General features: G+C 40.8%; 1 protein-coding gene across 2 annotated transcripts in view; it reads right to left on the minus strand.

The window, feature by feature from the left end:
- cdk14 (cyclin dependent kinase 14) overlaps positions 1 to 16,650 on the minus strand; it is a 167,653-nt gene that overhangs the window by 9,023 nt on the left and 141,980 nt on the right. The window lies entirely within an intron of this gene.

Genomic DNA, 16,650 nt, shown 5'->3' on the forward strand with positions numbered 1-16,650 from the left:
AAAAAGGAAAAAGCATACATATATTTTCAGCAGAATTTAATAAACAAAACATTTTTTATTTAGGTTTATTAAATAAAACTTAATATGTATGCATATTATGAGTGCAGAAAAGAAATAAAAATAATATTGTGGCTGGTCTTAACTATCTTATCCTCTGCTACGTTCACCATTTTTCAAACATTTTTCCCAGAGATTCTCCATGGAACCGACACAAGGCTTCGGATTGGTTCTCTTTTCCTTCTGCTTCTCTTCAGTCTGTTGTTAGCTTAATGGTGCTCTATCGCCATTAAGCTAACCCATTGGTGGGCTTAAGAAATGTTTCCACTTTACCTCTGCACATAATAAAGTAGACTCAAGACTAATAAAAGTCACAACTAATTTAACAATCAATTTCAATCGATTTAATTGATTAGTTGTTGCAGCCTGAAACATGTTTTAAAGATTTGTTCATCCATGTATTCTGGAGGTTTTATACGCTTATACCACATTATTTTCTGAGCCTTAGTGTTACTGTGCTCACAGTACACTGATATTTCAACTACCGGCCCAAACTCTAGCTGCTTCAGGGTAAGGGATTCCACAGAAATTATGCCCATTTTTTCTACCATTTGGCTGAAACACTCAGCTGGCACTAAATCTGCCATGTCTTTTCATTCAGTTTGGCTTTTTGAAGGACAACAGAGACCTGTGCAGGGGCAGGAAAACTGAAAAGAATTGAATAAAGCAAAACTCCGGATGCTGACCTGTGGATGCACCTCATTTCCCCTTCTTTCCTTTCTCCTCCTACCATCTTCTATTATAAATCACCTCTTATTCTTCAAGCAGACACTCAAAAACACAACTTTCCCTGCATTCTGACCGATCAAAGAGCGATCACTGTCAGGGAACAGCACTTGTGGAAATTAATGAGCCCCAGATGGGCAACATTAAATCTGCAGACAGTGGATCAGTAACTGTTGAGTTTCTGGAGCAACATGTAGGTTCCAGCTTCACTTATTTGAAAGTGGCCTGACGTAATATTTCAAACTAAGCTGCCTAAAGAATAACCTCTACATCACAATCTCTGCTGGTCGGAGGTCAGGACCAAGGTCAGATGTTTGACCGCCGTCCCTGTGGGGAGGTCCTGTTGTATCTGATCCTGTTTAATGAACTCAGTCACTCACTCTACCGCTATTCTACCACTTACCCGTTTTTGGGTCATGGGGGATGATGGAGCAAATCCCTGCCAATGCTTGGGGTTAGGGCAGGGTAAACCCTGGACTCCCGAATCCCCGGGAATTCAGCCCAAGACCTTCTTGCTGTGGAGCAATAGCACTAACCACAATGCCTCTGTGTTGCCCTGAACTTAGTTCAACAGCCCTAAAATGTTGATCACTGGACATCCTGAACTGGAAGAGTGGCTGTGGTTTAATAAGGTGCTCTCTGACAGCTTTGTGTAAGCATAAGTATGTGTGTGTTTGAGTAAGAAAGGCTTGAGGTAGTTTCAGCTGGATTTCATTTTTCTGTATTTTCTTATTCAAACTTTCCTATGAAGCTCAATTTCAACAGGGTTTCCAGTGAATTTCAGAGGAGCACAGTGTTGTGACCGGGTCTTTACTGAGCTTCCACAGCTCCAGCAAATTAACACGTCTGTCTTGACTCCAACAGCTGAGTGGAGAAATAGTACACACTGGTAACTGTTTCCATGCGCATGCACAAATACATACAGCTTCTACAGTTATCATCACCAAGCTCCCAAAGTGTTTGCTTAGTAGAAAGTCATTAATAAAGAGACTACTTATGTTTATTTAACAAGGGAAGCATCTTGTTTATTTTGGTTTCTCAGGTAATCCAGTCAGGATTTATTCCTAAAACACAGAACATGCCAGGCCCTGGAGAACTGCTGCTGCACTTAACGTGGTCCTTGTAACAGTGCAGGAAAATCAGACACAAGGAAATACTGGGCATACATAAGTGGGAGAAATGAGAAGATGCAAAGGTCAAACATGGCCACACAATACAACTCAATACGCATCAATCTTGGCAGATATGTTTTTTTGCTATTATAACGTAATACCCTCATTTTTTATCCTGTATGGTCTAAAGATGGTCTGAGTCCTGATTATGAGAAAAATAAAGCTGTCATGAACTTCAGAAAATGAGCCAATCATGTTTAATGCAGCTAAGATTAATAACCCACAGTCTTAGGCATAGATGTCTCACCTCAGGAGCCTTTCAGAACCAACATAAGTTGCTTGTTTGTTTCGTATTTTAACATCATCTGATTACATATGACTCAATGTCATTAGGAGCCAAGATGAAAAATCAGCCTCAAAGCCTCTAATGCTAAATATCTGTTTTGATAATGCTAATGCTATATATCTTATCGTCCATGTCTATCTGTCTTTATCCTGTCACTACAATAAAATCAAAGCAACTTCTCCTCACTGAGATTAGAAAAATAGAATATCAATCCCAGAGACTTTGACTAATCAAGGAGGTGACAACTAGGTATATGTGACATTGATTGGCTATGATCAGCTATCCCCTGCTGGAGCCCATAGGAGTGTCCGATTTGGAGTATAATAGTCAAACAGTCAGACAGATCCAAATCTAACCTAACTTCGTACATGAACTCATCCACTGAGGTCAGTGTCAGACAGCTTAAACCATCATGGAGCAATAAGGTTTGGAAGACATCATGGTATTTATGCTGAAGTGAATGTGAATATGCTTCCCTTGATTAATGACTTTTATGCCTCTTTTCACTTGTTGTTTTGGTTGTCAAGCAAACAGCAGACACCCATCCGACACCAAAGAGCAGGCCCCATACATTCCACAACAGCTGGGCAACACAGTGGAACATTTAGCAGCTACACAGCCACATATGTTTATCAGGAGTTTTATAAGCCCACAATATGTCAGATGTTGCTTTTTCATGTCCCCATATTGGTCCATAAAAATGAAGCATGCTTGGGTTTGTCAAAAATGCAGCAGCCTGGGTTCGATTCCAACCAATGGCCTTTTGCTGGATGTCCTCCCTGTCTCTCCCTGACTATCTTGTCTCTCACTGTGACTGTCCAAGTTTCATGGGTTTGGTTTCACTGTTGGGGTTTGAGTTTCACGGTTCTGTCATGTTTTGAGTTCTGTCTGGTGTGTAGTGTGTTCAGTCTGTGTCACTTCCTGTTTTATTTTGAAATCTGGGTTCTGTCGTGTTCCCCGTTGCTTTACTGATTATGCCCTCCTGTGATTGCCTTCCCTGCCCTAATGTGGTTCACCTGTGTCTTGTTTAGTTCACTTTGTATTTATGTCCTGTTTGGTGTTTTGTCCAGGATCAGGTCCTTGATGTTGTCGCTGGTTTATTGTCTCGTTTGGTCTGCCTGCCTGCGTTTCTGCTGTCCCTTGTTCACATGTTGTCTCTCTGCCCATGTCCCTGCTGGAGTCTCTGCTTGTTTACTTGTCGTCCCTTCATCGTCAGTACCTCTGTTATTTTGTAGTTTTTGGTTCTGCATTAAAAGTTCACTCTTCGCACCACCTGCCTGCAACAACCTTCTGTGAGTTCAGTACAGCAGTAATTTAGTGATGTAGAAGATATCTGACATGTACAGAGTGTGAAAACCAAACAGACGAACGACAGCTGACCCATGTGACTGATTTCACTGTGGTAACATAACATAGACTGGTCTGGAGACTGTAGTGAACTGGGGCTTGGGGGCACATGACCAGCAGATTCCAGTGGGTTTGCTCACTGACCTCCACTTTTGCTGCTTTCGCTGGGAAAGTTGTTTTAGCTTCCTGCTCATGGCTCACAGCCCTAACACCACAGAAGCTGTGTTTGCTTCACATCTGCACATGTCAGGTTAACATGAGCTATATGACTGACTCTGGCTTGTTTTTTCTTTCAAGGCTGGCTGTGCTGTTTTGTCTGGATTTAAGATGTCAGAGTCTGTAAAATAACTCTGGTGATTATATTTCACCACCCTTCTTGAGAGAAGGAACAAAAGTGAAAATCCACGCTCTGTGGTCCACATGCACTTGGTGTGAAAAGGAAAAATGAACAGCCAGTAATGCAGCTTGACGACCAGCCAGGACTCTCTGCTCTAACGCATGCACAGAAAGGCAGGCAGACAGACAGGCAGACACACACACTTTCTTCTAGGGTTTTCGTGCCAAGGTTGTCTGGGCCAGGGTTTCTGAATATGAGTCTTTAAAGCATATATAAACAGTCCCACACGCACACACCCTCACACACAGTCATGCACACAAACTGCTCTGTACCAAATTCATGTGTTTCCTATTACTCCATGTCCTGACAGCACTCTCTCTCAGTTTCTCCAGATTCAGCAGTTAATAGCAGGAATCACACCACCCATCCAACTCTGCACGGACACACAAACCCTACGCACTCGCAGCTGTATGTTCAACACACAAACACTAACTCAGAAGCGTTTGCAACTTTGAGAGCAACATGCAGACACTCAGAGACATCGATGCAGGTATGAAACATGCACACGCTCCAAAACTGAGGAGTGACAGGAAGTGAGGCGAGAGAGTGTGGGAGTAAATGGTCACACCCACTGTGAGGTGAACCAGCAACCTTAGTTTGCACATAAGGCGTGCGCTCTATCCCCTCAATGCCTGTTAAATCACTGACAAGTCGTGAGCAGGCTAACAATCCTGGATTCATCTTCATTACCATAAAGTATCTGACTAACAGAATTTTATGACAAACGTGGTGTTGTTACACAGTGTTCATGTCAGTGACATGCTAATTTCAAACTGTGTTCTCATGAACACACTGTGTACTTCTGTGATACTCAAAGGCTAAGAGTCATTGAGGAGACCCTTTAGGTTTCCCAGGAAAAGAGGGAATTTATTTTCAGTAAAACTGGTTTCAGAAATGACAATATGTATGAATTTTTTTCTGGGTTTCAAATAGTGCAATGAAATGTCAAGAGGGAAAACTTATGAGATGAGGCGACTTCTGGCAACTGCTTCCAATCGTCTTTTACAAATCGTCAAAGACGATTTTGTGGCTTTGTGGATAAACTGTTAGCAACCAATAAAGTCAGACCAGCAACAAAACCCTGAACCTCCTTGGGAGCACTGAGAATTCACCAAGATGCTGCAGCTGCACCCAACCAGATACACTGTCCCATGGAGCATGAAGCCATCCGACTAATCAGGTGCTTTCTTCTTGCTGGATTATTGATGACAAAATACCATAGTGATGCTAATTTTACCATCAAACTAAGAACAATGGTCCCCGAATTAAAATTTCTACTCATACCCCTCAAATTATGTAGAACACCTGATTCAAGGTTTAAAAAGCAATGATTGCCTGTATTTTCAGGTGAAATTCTCCTATAAAACTCAAAGCCTTGAGTACTTCCCACAGATCTGTGTCGCTGGCAGGATGGATGAAGTTCTGACATTAAAAGTTCCACTTCAGTGACACAGTGCTCATTTGCTGTGACAATATGCCCCATTTGAAAAGCTTGCAAGAGTTACAATATCACTTTGAATGCAGTTAAAGCTAAATCACCATCATTCCTAGGCTCAGTCTGTGCTCTGCCGCGTGTGTAGCTGTGGTGTAGAGTAATGAGTGTACTGTACGCTCAGGGTCAGGGTGGAAACGCCCTCGTACAAAAACTTGCAAACACACCCATTTGCTGGGGTTCGCCAGTTTCCCATTCCATAAATCCTTCTTTGGGGGGGTCATGTTTTCCTTGTCAGGGACCTGGCTGACTTCCCCTTTTCTCTGGAGTTTATGTAAGGTGATTGAAGCATTGAGAGGAGGATGGAGGCTTCAGATTAAAGGAGGAGAAAATGAGAATGATACAGGGAAAGGAAAATAAAGAAGAGGACCTTGTGAAAAGTTTGTGATCGAAATAGAGAAGAGCAGCAGAAAGCTATGAGTTATGGAAAGCTGCCAGGTGCCTGCACTAAAGGCTTCACTGTTAATATAACCTGCCATTTTAGATCAAGTGGACCTCCAGGGAGCCCTCCGTTGCCCTCCTTTAGCCCACACACATGCAGAGACACCTGTAAATTCTCAAGCCTAACATGCAAGTCCTCCTGAATAACCACACAGGGCCTTAAATTCAACCAGCTGATATGAATGTCTCCTGAAAGGGTAGGAGGCGCACTGGACCTTGGTTGTCATGATTAGCCAGAATAGCATACCTACCTTTGTGGCCACAGTTATGAAAATAATGTTCTAGTTGCAGTAGATTTAGAAAAAGATGGTAATTTTGGTTAAAATAAGTGTAAATGCATTGTCAACACTGGAACAGTCATGGGTAATAGAAACAACACAAACTGCTACTTTCACATGGGAAATGAACTCTGCCGTCCCACATCATTTTCTTCTGCTTTGTTTTGTTGAACCATTAATCCACCTCAGCGTTCCGTGACTTCACGCCATAAGCTGTCACTTTTCCGTTTGCTCATTTCATCATCACGGCATGTCTCGGAACCATTTATTCATACTACCTATGGGCCATTTTTTACAGGACAGTATGTAGGAGGAAATGTGGAAGTCAAGGCACAATCTGGAAGACCAGCAAAGCTGCAGGTCTGCTAAGCAGAGATGCAAATTGGTGAAGAGGAGCTGCAGGAACATCAAAGTTAATGTCGAAAGTCTGCAGAGCAACAACTACAGTTGTTTTGAGAACAAATGCTGCGGACGTATGAAGCTAAATCTGAGCTATTTGACCACAATCGTTAAAGAAAAACGGTGCAGCATTTGATCCTTTTAGCACTCCTGAGAAGAAAAAGCAACACCTTAAGAGAAATGTTATTAAAAGGATTAAGGCAGCCAGACTGTGTTGTATGAGCCAGAGTAGGTGGATTTGGGAGGCTGGGGAAATTGATATGGGTATTTACAGCTGGGAGAATGCTGGGTGTAGGGAGACAGAAACTTTATATTGTGGGCCTAACGCAAAGAACAAATAACAGTGTTTAGCTTTCTGATCTTGCAGGAGATGCTGCTCTAGTACACTATTCAGCATGGGAACGCTGTCTCTGCAGGGAAGATATTTTCAGCAGAGTGTAAATCAGCCTCAGTACAATGCAGGTTTAATAAAAGGTGTGGGCTTATGTTTCAGGCCCCGGTCCAAGCCAGCTGCTGCCTCCATAGTGTGTGTTATCTGAGCAGGTGTAATATAGAATCTGTGTCCTTTATAAGCCAGGGGGTGTTTGCTTTTCTCTGTAAGACCATGTTGACAACATAGAGAGAATCAGAGAACTAGAACTTTTTCTTTACCCATCCCCCCACCTATAGCTGGCGTATTAGGAACACCATCTGAAACCTATGATTTTATCCTGTTGGGTGTCTTTAGCTCCATGGTTTCTTTAGGAAGATAACATGTACTGTACGCAGCTCCATCATGCTACATCATACATCATTCTACAGCCATGGGAGCTAAATGCTAACACTATACGAACAAGGTCTAAAAAAGAGTAAAAAAGTTTGAGGAAAACTTACTGTGTCAGTTTTTGGGATTTGTTTGATTGGTTTCTACTGGTTAGCTCTTAAGTTCACTCTATTTTTGTTGAATTTTTGTCCTATTTTTTCCAGCTGACTATTGGCTTATTTTATCAACTGATGGATACTTCTGTGGGGAGAAGAGAGTACTGCATCCTTCATAGCACCCTAGTGGATCAGAGAAACTACAGCAGTGGATGGTTAAACCATCTACAATGGGGGACAGAAAGATATGGAAAATCATTCATTCCCACTGCCATCAGACTTTACAACTTCTTAACTATTAGAGGATAAGTATCAAATGGCAGAATTTCCCTCCCTGGATTTTTGATTCTGATTCATACAATGGGGACCATGGATATCTAAACACCAATCAGTGTTGAAGATTCAGCTTGAAATGAAAACCCTGTGATTAATGGACAATGCCTTCCTCCCCACCGACTTCAAATGAACATCCAGTGAACAGGATGGATTTTTAAAAAAAGATACTAAGAACACATATGGTTGCAAATATTAAATATCAATTTTAGCCTCTCAGAGTTAAAAAAGCTGACACACAGAATCCGTAAAATATGAGAAAGAATTACCCATCAAGACACAACCAGAATGCTGGTGGAAAAACACTAGGAGATATGAATGGCATTTGAAACCCATTATTTATGTGGTTCTCTGTTGAAAACAGGTTCATTGTAACTATGGAAATGTGCAGCATTAATATTAATCACAGCATTTTTTTCCCCACTAGAGACAGGGCTGAAGAGTATTTCATCTTTGCTTGTTAAATCTTTTTAGGTTGTGTATTTTGTCTTTGTTCATCTCAGCAGAGCATCAAAATGAATTTCAAATATTTTCTCTCACTAAATATATAAATTGATATTTAAGAATGTGACTCCTAATCATTTACTAACAGTGATTAACTTGCTTTTGGGATCAATCACCAGACAAAAATTGAGTTTGGTTGGTTTAAACCCTCTTGCCATGTTTGCTGTTATAAGAGTTGGATGTGTTATGAAAGTGTGAAGAAAGTGACTGCTACTACTAAACAGGGACTACAATGAACATTGCAACAAGTGAACCACTGACCATTGAGCTCAACACATCCTGGAATTTGATCAATTTAGAACTATGTTTTTGAAATCAGCCCCAGTTCTCAGTCACTTTGCACCCAATCGGTCCCCTCAATGACACAACTACTATGTGAAATTAATGACATGAATATGAGTGGATGGTGAAGTTTGTAATAAGCCATGCGTGATTGGGAGCCTAGTGAAGGCAACAGGGGAGAGAAAAACAGTTTGGAAACTTAATTACATGTTGCAGGGTGTTTCAATTCAGGGCAGTTAGCTTTGTCAAGCCAGCTGTGCATTGGCCAAGCTTGTGGTGGAAGGCTCTATTAAATTCATCCTCATTCCCACAACAGCTTGAGTGTTAGTGACTAAAATCTATATGAGACTCTCAGGAAACTGTGCCCAGAAAAGAAGTTTAAAGATAAAGTTCGAAGCACTGCTAGTGCTCATCATACCCTGTAAGATTCAACAGCTGGACAGAGGCAAAAAGTGGTGATGATTTTGTTTCAGTTTTCGTCTGGATATTGAAAAGATTTGTTTGGAAAATGGCAAAATGACAATGTTTTGGCCTTTGGCATTATCATGAAGCCTCTATTTGTAAGTAGAAATTGTGGATGATGAAGACCTACAACTAAATCTTATTGTATCCAAAAGCCAACGTATTGTTCAAAGGCAATCTTTGCATTAGATTACGTGTTTGAAAGTGAGATTATGGTAATGCTGATACAGACTTTGGGCCTCGACAGAACGATTCATCCTCTAGGTACGAGAAATATCCATAGCTAACTTGGAGACAAATAATTTAAAAAGTTCAAGGGTAGTCCTCTGTGGCTCATGAATGTGGTGCTTATATTTCACTGCATTCTACCTTGTTGAATACATGTAGAATACTTACATACTCATTAATGAAATTTGGAACATGGACATAACAGGTTTTTGGATGGGTGTTGGGAGATACTGTATGAGATTATTATACCACTGTTGTGTATGCTTCATCAACTGCAGAATGTGCTGAATGACTGCAGAGGATCTGTCTCCTGAAGACGGTTGGTCGGTATTGTAAGTGAACTGATGGTTTATTCATGACCTGAGGGAAGCAGAGGGGGACCTAATGATGAGCTTGACCCTTGTGATCACGTCTCATTGCCATATACATTATATAGCACTGATGACCCAATGGGAGAGGACTGATCATGCCTTTGCCAGCACAGACTTTTCGATTCCCACCTCTACATCCATATGTCTTGTCCTGCCCCCCCCACCCTCCTTCTATCGACCTATGTAAGTCAATCATCAGTATACATACATGGTGTCTATAGGTTTCAAATCAGTCCAATCTAAAACCTTAGGATTACCTCAAGGCAAGGGAGGAAAGTCATGGCTTGAACCACCAGAATAAAAGAAATGCTTGTTGAAATTGTCTCTTTCTTGATGCTGTGATGGAGCTAATCAACACTGTTGAGGTAACTGCTGATCCAAAGCAAAGCGTTGGACAGATGGGCAGGCTGATCGAAGCAGTTGTATGTTGTATGACAACAAAGACAGTGTCTATAATTACTTGTACTTGAGAATTTTAAAATAAAATCTTAGCTTCTGCCTGCTCTTCATATCGTGTTCTAGAGTAGAATTATGTGCATCTTTATGGGCAACATTAAAGCCTGACAAGCATATCAACACTGCACAGTTTGATCTCTTTGACAGTCTTTTTTACATCGAAAGGCTTAACCCTCAGCCAACTAAGGCTCAGAATGAAGTTATCAAAACAGCACAACTAGCCAAATTTTTCGCAAAATAAGCCATCATGAAAATAACTGTAGAAACTGTATTACTTTCAAAGCCTGTTTTCCGTTTTGTGTCAACAAACAGCAGCACAGTCATGTGAAAGCTTACTGTGCCAACCATAGGACAGGTTCATGAAGATGAACATCCCCAACTGTCTCTGTCCATGCTACCAGAAAACATCATGTGTCTGATGCTTACAGTGCTCTTCCTTTTCACACGGGAACACTAAATTAACTTAACTGGTTTAATTGGCTGTCATATTTTTAGCTGGACTGTGTGTGTGATTGTGTGTTGGTGGGTTGAGGTCAGGGTAAAACATTAGGCATTTCACTCTAGTCACTGATTTACTGGGATTTTTTGAGCAATGAAACTAGACTTCTCTCCGCTGATAGTATGACCTTATGTTGGAATAAAGGGAGTCGGGTTTATCCTGAAAAGGCCATTCATGGACAGCAGGAAAGTCTAAAGGTCACATTGTTTAGTTGGAGTGCAGAGACCAGCATTAGATCCACTTGTGTCTTATGGGACATCAAAACCTGTGACACTGGTGCTGAAGAATTTCCCTAATTCTGAGAAGTGGAAAACAAATAACATCATAAATTATTTATGCCGAATTGAAGAGTTATCATTCAAATTAAGAAAAGTTAATATTTTATAAGTTCTAAATCTGAATGTAAGAGGTTTCTTAGTAGGGACAATTAACCGAATTGAGAATACTTGAAAAAAGAGTATGCAGTAAGAATTAAAAAATGAGCAGGCCAACATTTCTGTATTTCTGTTTATACTGAACATATATCATGGGCTGCTCCTCCTCAAGTCATTTTTGTTTTTTTAATTTAACCCTTAGTTCCACATCTGCAACATGTAGCGATTTGGAGATGTTGACCTCTGCAGTTAAGTGTTTCCCTGACCAGGGCTGTTACTTTTCTAATGAGGACAGTTCAAAAACGCATTGTTTCCCAAGAGGTGAGCTGGCAGTGTTGTTCTGGGCTCCATAACATTAGAAATGACTCTGGAGAGGAGACTCCAGCTGCAGCCAACTGCCTGGTAGTTGCACCACTAAGTGACAAGCCAAGAGACCAGGAGGTTAAATTTGGATCTCTGTGGTGTCATTGGGAAACTGCAGCTACCCCTGTGTTAGCGTTTCATGCATGTTATCACACTCCAAACATTTCAGAAATATTGTAATGGGTGGTTGGCCTTAAGAACAACTATGAGGTCAGATAGTTGCGGTGGCATTCTGGAAAATGTGGTGTCGCTTTCCTTGTGAATTAAAGCTGGTGTTCAGAAAGACTGGGTGTTGCCCACACTGGGACATGGTTGTTGTATCTTATTCCAGGGGCTTTTTTTTGTCATTCTGGATTGACTGGGTGCACATAGTGTTGACAAACCATTGTTCACACATGAACGTGTCATAAAATGTACAAAACAGACAATTTGCACATATGAAAAAAAAACTGTTCTGTAGCATTGAAACAATGAGATTTTAAATGAACTACTGCAACACATACTGAGCTTGAACAGGAGCCCAGTAAACAATGTGCAACAGAAACCACATTTCCATTATTACTATTCATGGGTTTATGAACATGTATCCAACACTAAGCAGGCTTTCTAAGCATGTTAGTCTTACTCCACCACAGTAAAGGGGCTGCTGTTGGTGGCTGTGAAAGCTGCTTTATTGAGGCCTAAGCAGCTGCATTTAGTGACAAAATCAGCCTGAACATACCATTCTATTTCTGTACATTCTCTTCTCTTTTGCTAATGGGATTATAGGGGAAATGACACAGAGGGGCCATGGCACATGAAGCAAATTTAGGTGTTTGGATGGGGGAGTGAATGTGAACAAGAACTGCATAAATTCATATGAATGTGTCTGCATACACTTGCACACTTCATCTGAGAATGAGATGAGAACACATTTGCTTTATGTATAAACAGGCTACAGACATATTTCTATTATGAGTGTCTCTACAAAGATAGTGTTAAAGTATCTTAGAATTACAGAAGAGACCAGAGCCATTTACTAGATGCTCATGTAGCCTCAATTTGTGACTCCTCCATCAGAACTAATGAGAAGAAAAACAGCAGCACCACATCCATGGTTTAGTGATTCATTTGCACCTTCAGAAAGGCAAAAAATCTATGTTTAACACAATGTCTAACATTGTTTTAGGATTACTTTATCAAAGGGAAGCATAGGTAATCTCTTCTGGCATCAGTACATTACAAATTAACATATTCACCTACAATTCTACTTCCTGTAGTATCTGTGCAAGGTTACATTATATACACTATGTTAAGGTGATGGTGAGTGTTTGCAACAAAAACCTTTGGTTGAAGTTGAAGGACAGATCAATCTTGATTTGAATAAATCAAATATCGATGATGCCTTGTACAGTCTCCTGTGGGTGAATGAAGTTGTAACCCTGCATTCACATTACTATACATGCAAAAGTCCAATCCTATAGCCTTCTCAGCTCAACCTTCTCCTTTATCAAAATCAAATGGCGACTTCATGGTGGGTTAAGCTTGCCTGACAAGTATCTGGAAATGTGAGACAACCCCCTCCAAAAAAAATGGCATACATGGTTTCTATTAAGGCATGTAGTGGTGTATGCTCCTGACCAACTTGAGATTTTCATTTGTATCCAAGCACAATTTATAACTGAAATATTTCCAGTTGAATCCACATTAAATGGAATCAAAACCTTGTGAATCTGAAATCTGTGGTTCGACTTCTTTACCAAGCCCAAGTTAAGTATAGTATAGACTTGCATGAAAGCCTATGTACCACCAGAACTATTTGAGGCGCCCTGGAGGCTCACCTGTTGGAGCGAAAAACTCCAGACTTGTCCGAACCACAGCAATCTGGGTTTGAATCCCACGGTCTTTTGCTGCATGCCAAAAATCCAGAACAATGCCAAAATAAATACTTTGCACAACTACACACTACTTTCTGCAATGATATTGAACCATGGTGCAGCATTATCCAATATGGACCTAACTCAGATAAATCAGAGGCTGTAGTGAAGATATCTAGGACATGTTAGTGAGCTCCAGTACCAGCAGAACACAGCAAAAGCTCTATGCTTTCCACCTGTGTATTTACATATTCAAACCAGTGGACCATCCTGTACAGGCTATATAAATAGTGGCTCTCTGGCTGTGTGCTGGCCAAACAGAGCCAGCTTCCTCCTGGTTCACAGAGGGTTCAGAGACACTGTGGTCTGGAGCAGCCTAAGCAATCACACACAAAAAAAAAGACACACCACCAAAAAACCAAAATGCTCATGGATATATAGACACAGGAATATTTCTATTGGCCTGCACATTTTGCATTGCCCAATAGATATGTGGTCTGGCTATGCAACAGCTGAAAAACTGGCACTTTCTGCCATTAAGACTAACTAGAGCTCTCTAACCGTGCAATCAGGAATATCCACACATTTTCCTCACAGAAAACAGGAAGCTACTGGATTTACTTTAGATTCATCTTCTGTCCTTATTAGATTCTCACAAGCAGAGGATGGAATGGGGATGGTCATTATAACATGCTATGTAATTAGGCAGCCAAACCCCCTCATCCCCACTGGCTGTATATTCCAAGATCCATATTCAAATGCAGCACTAATGCAGACACGATGCTATGAAGACAAAAGAGCACCACTGGCACCGCTCAGCCTTTGGTGCTGGCCTTGAGGAACTGTTTTAGAGTGTTTGGAAAAATTTGGAAGGGGAGGGACTGTAATTTAAAGGACCTCTGGTTTGGACAAGGAGCTCAGTGTTCCTCTCTGTAACAGATAGAAACACAAAAACAACCAAATGATAGACTGAAAAGGCTGCTCTCATTCTAAATCATTGCCCCTTTTACTCTACCTCCGCCGACCATGTGAGGAACACTGTGTTATTACTAAAGAGGGGAAATTTAAGGCATGTGATTCTTCTATGAATTCTTCATCATGGATTCTGGAAGAGAACAACTCAACACTCTGCTGCTGCTGTTTGGCCTCCGGTTTACAATTCTGTGTGATGAAGATTTAGTTCAGCAGCACCCCCACTGGAGAACACTATTGTCAAGTGTATTAATTAGCCTATTTTGTGTAAGTATAACGATCTGCATAGTTTAGTTAATTTACAGGGGTATGCATGAGAATGGTGGGGAAGAATTGCAGAGGTGGAAATCTGCTTGGGAAATTTGTTTCATATTTACATAATTATTTAGAAGCTCCTGCTGATGCTGAAACTGAAATTTTGGGCTTTAATTTATTCTAAAAAGCTTGTGTTTGCTCAGGGATTGAGCACAGGGACCCAGCTGGTTAATCAAGCATATGTTTAATTCATTTTCCAAGCATGGGGTCTGGCACTGAGGCTGTTGAGATGAGCATTTCTAAATGTAATATTTTTACTTTCTCCCAGTGAAGTTGGAGCCATTTACTCTGAAGACTTGGACTATATCCACAGTGCCCAACCTAAACATCATCTAATGGGTGGATTTTCAGAGGAGGAATGATGGTTGAAGCCCTCCTTCTCTTCACTACATCTATGCCCCCTGGTGAGACCCATGAGTGAGTCTGGGGATAATAACACAACCAATTTAGGAGACACTTTTGGTTTTCAAAAAACCTTCAGTAATTGTGCCTTCTGTTAGAGCAGTCACTTTGTTTCAAGCCTGACAAACATGCAAACACACACATGCAATCATACAAACATACACACACACTGACAGAAATTTTTGTTTTTGTTTTAGAAGACGGATTATATAGTTTTTTTCCCCAACCAATCACTGATAAGTGGCATTTCACCTGTGAATATAGAGACAGGAGGTGTGGGTGGGGCTAAGATGTGATCTAGGATTTGCCAACAGCACGTCAGTGTAAAAGAGCCTTTTTTTTACACCATTCAGGAAGGAAAATCATTTCAAACTAAATATCTAACACAACAGACTTTTAGTAGGAAGAATTTTAGATTAACCCTCTAATAATATCTGATACTTGATTATTCTCTCCACATTTTATTTATTTCCGTAGATACTTTTGTTGCTTTTATTCTTTTACTTTTTGTTATGTTACGTTTTGCTAAAACAATTACAGTAAATGTCCCCTTTCAGATGTTTTCATATTTGCCTGCAAAAAGGATTGAAAGTAAGTCAATGATGTGTTGGGGGGCGAATGAGCGTAAGTCAGTGCAGGATAAATGTTAAGCTCTAATTTTTCATTAAAAGAAGCTGAGCTACTTGGAAGCATACTATGTGAAAAATGCTAACAATTTAACAACAAAGTCAGCTAAGCAAATAAACAGAGTAATGACATAATATATGCAGATTACGCCAGGTGGAGAGAAAAATGTATGTTCTTGGCTGCAAAAACACCTTCAAGGGTTAATAAGCTGCCAAACAACTTGGGCTTCACAGGAGTCCTGACTGTGCTGGGAGCAGGTCTGGACTGAGGGGGGAGGACAAGAGGGCTGGACTTCCCTGTGTCCCACTGGGACAAAGACGGCTACACCTCACCCACCTCCCCCTACTCTACCACTCCTCCTTCTCCCGGAGTGCTGGAGCTTCAGGTCCGTCTCCCAGGTAACACACACACACAACATACTAATAACAGGCCCTGCAGTGCAAAAAGGAGAGGGGCTTGTTAGCCAACAACCAGGCGTGAAATCACTGCACCGTACTCCCACCGCGATGAGTCAATCTATACCTCCTGTTTCTCTTTGTTCATGCCTGTGTGTGTGCGTGTGTGTGTGTCTGTGTGCACTGAAGATGAGTGTATTTGCTGGTTTTCCTCCAGGCCACGCAAAGCTCTATCTTTGACTGGGTTTGCTGTCTTTTGTTTAGAGTCCTCTATAGCTCTGTTCTGACACACACCTCATGGTGTGCATCCTAAATACAATATCAGAGGATTAAGTTCACTTTCCTGACTTTAGAAGAGGAGGTCTTTATTGAGAGCATTTCCAAAAACCTTGTTCTAGAGCACGTTTTGAATACAAGCTTCAAAAAGTTCAGTGCAAGTGTCTGGAATCTGAAAATAAATCGTTTTCATGCTATCTTGATCCCTTGCTGGAGTGGAAATTAGCATATTGATAGCCTATCATTAGATTGTTGAAAAGAAAGCGAGATAAAGCTAATGGATTTCTTTTAACAGTATAATGTTCCCTTCTTCATAAGGAAGAAATCTCTTTAGTGCTATGTGCTGGAGTTATTACTCCACAACTATCAACTAATAGTTATACATCGGTTATATATGCATTAGCCTTGTCATTATAGATAGGATAGAAAAACACAAAAGTATTTTCAGTGTCAGGAACAATGTGATTGCTACTATGCCTCAG

This window comes from Echeneis naucrates, chromosome 6, assembly GCF_900963305.1.
Source record: "Echeneis naucrates chromosome 6, fEcheNa1.1, whole genome shotgun sequence".
NCBI classification, from domain to species: Eukaryota; Metazoa; Chordata; class Actinopteri; order Carangiformes; family Echeneidae; genus Echeneis; species Echeneis naucrates.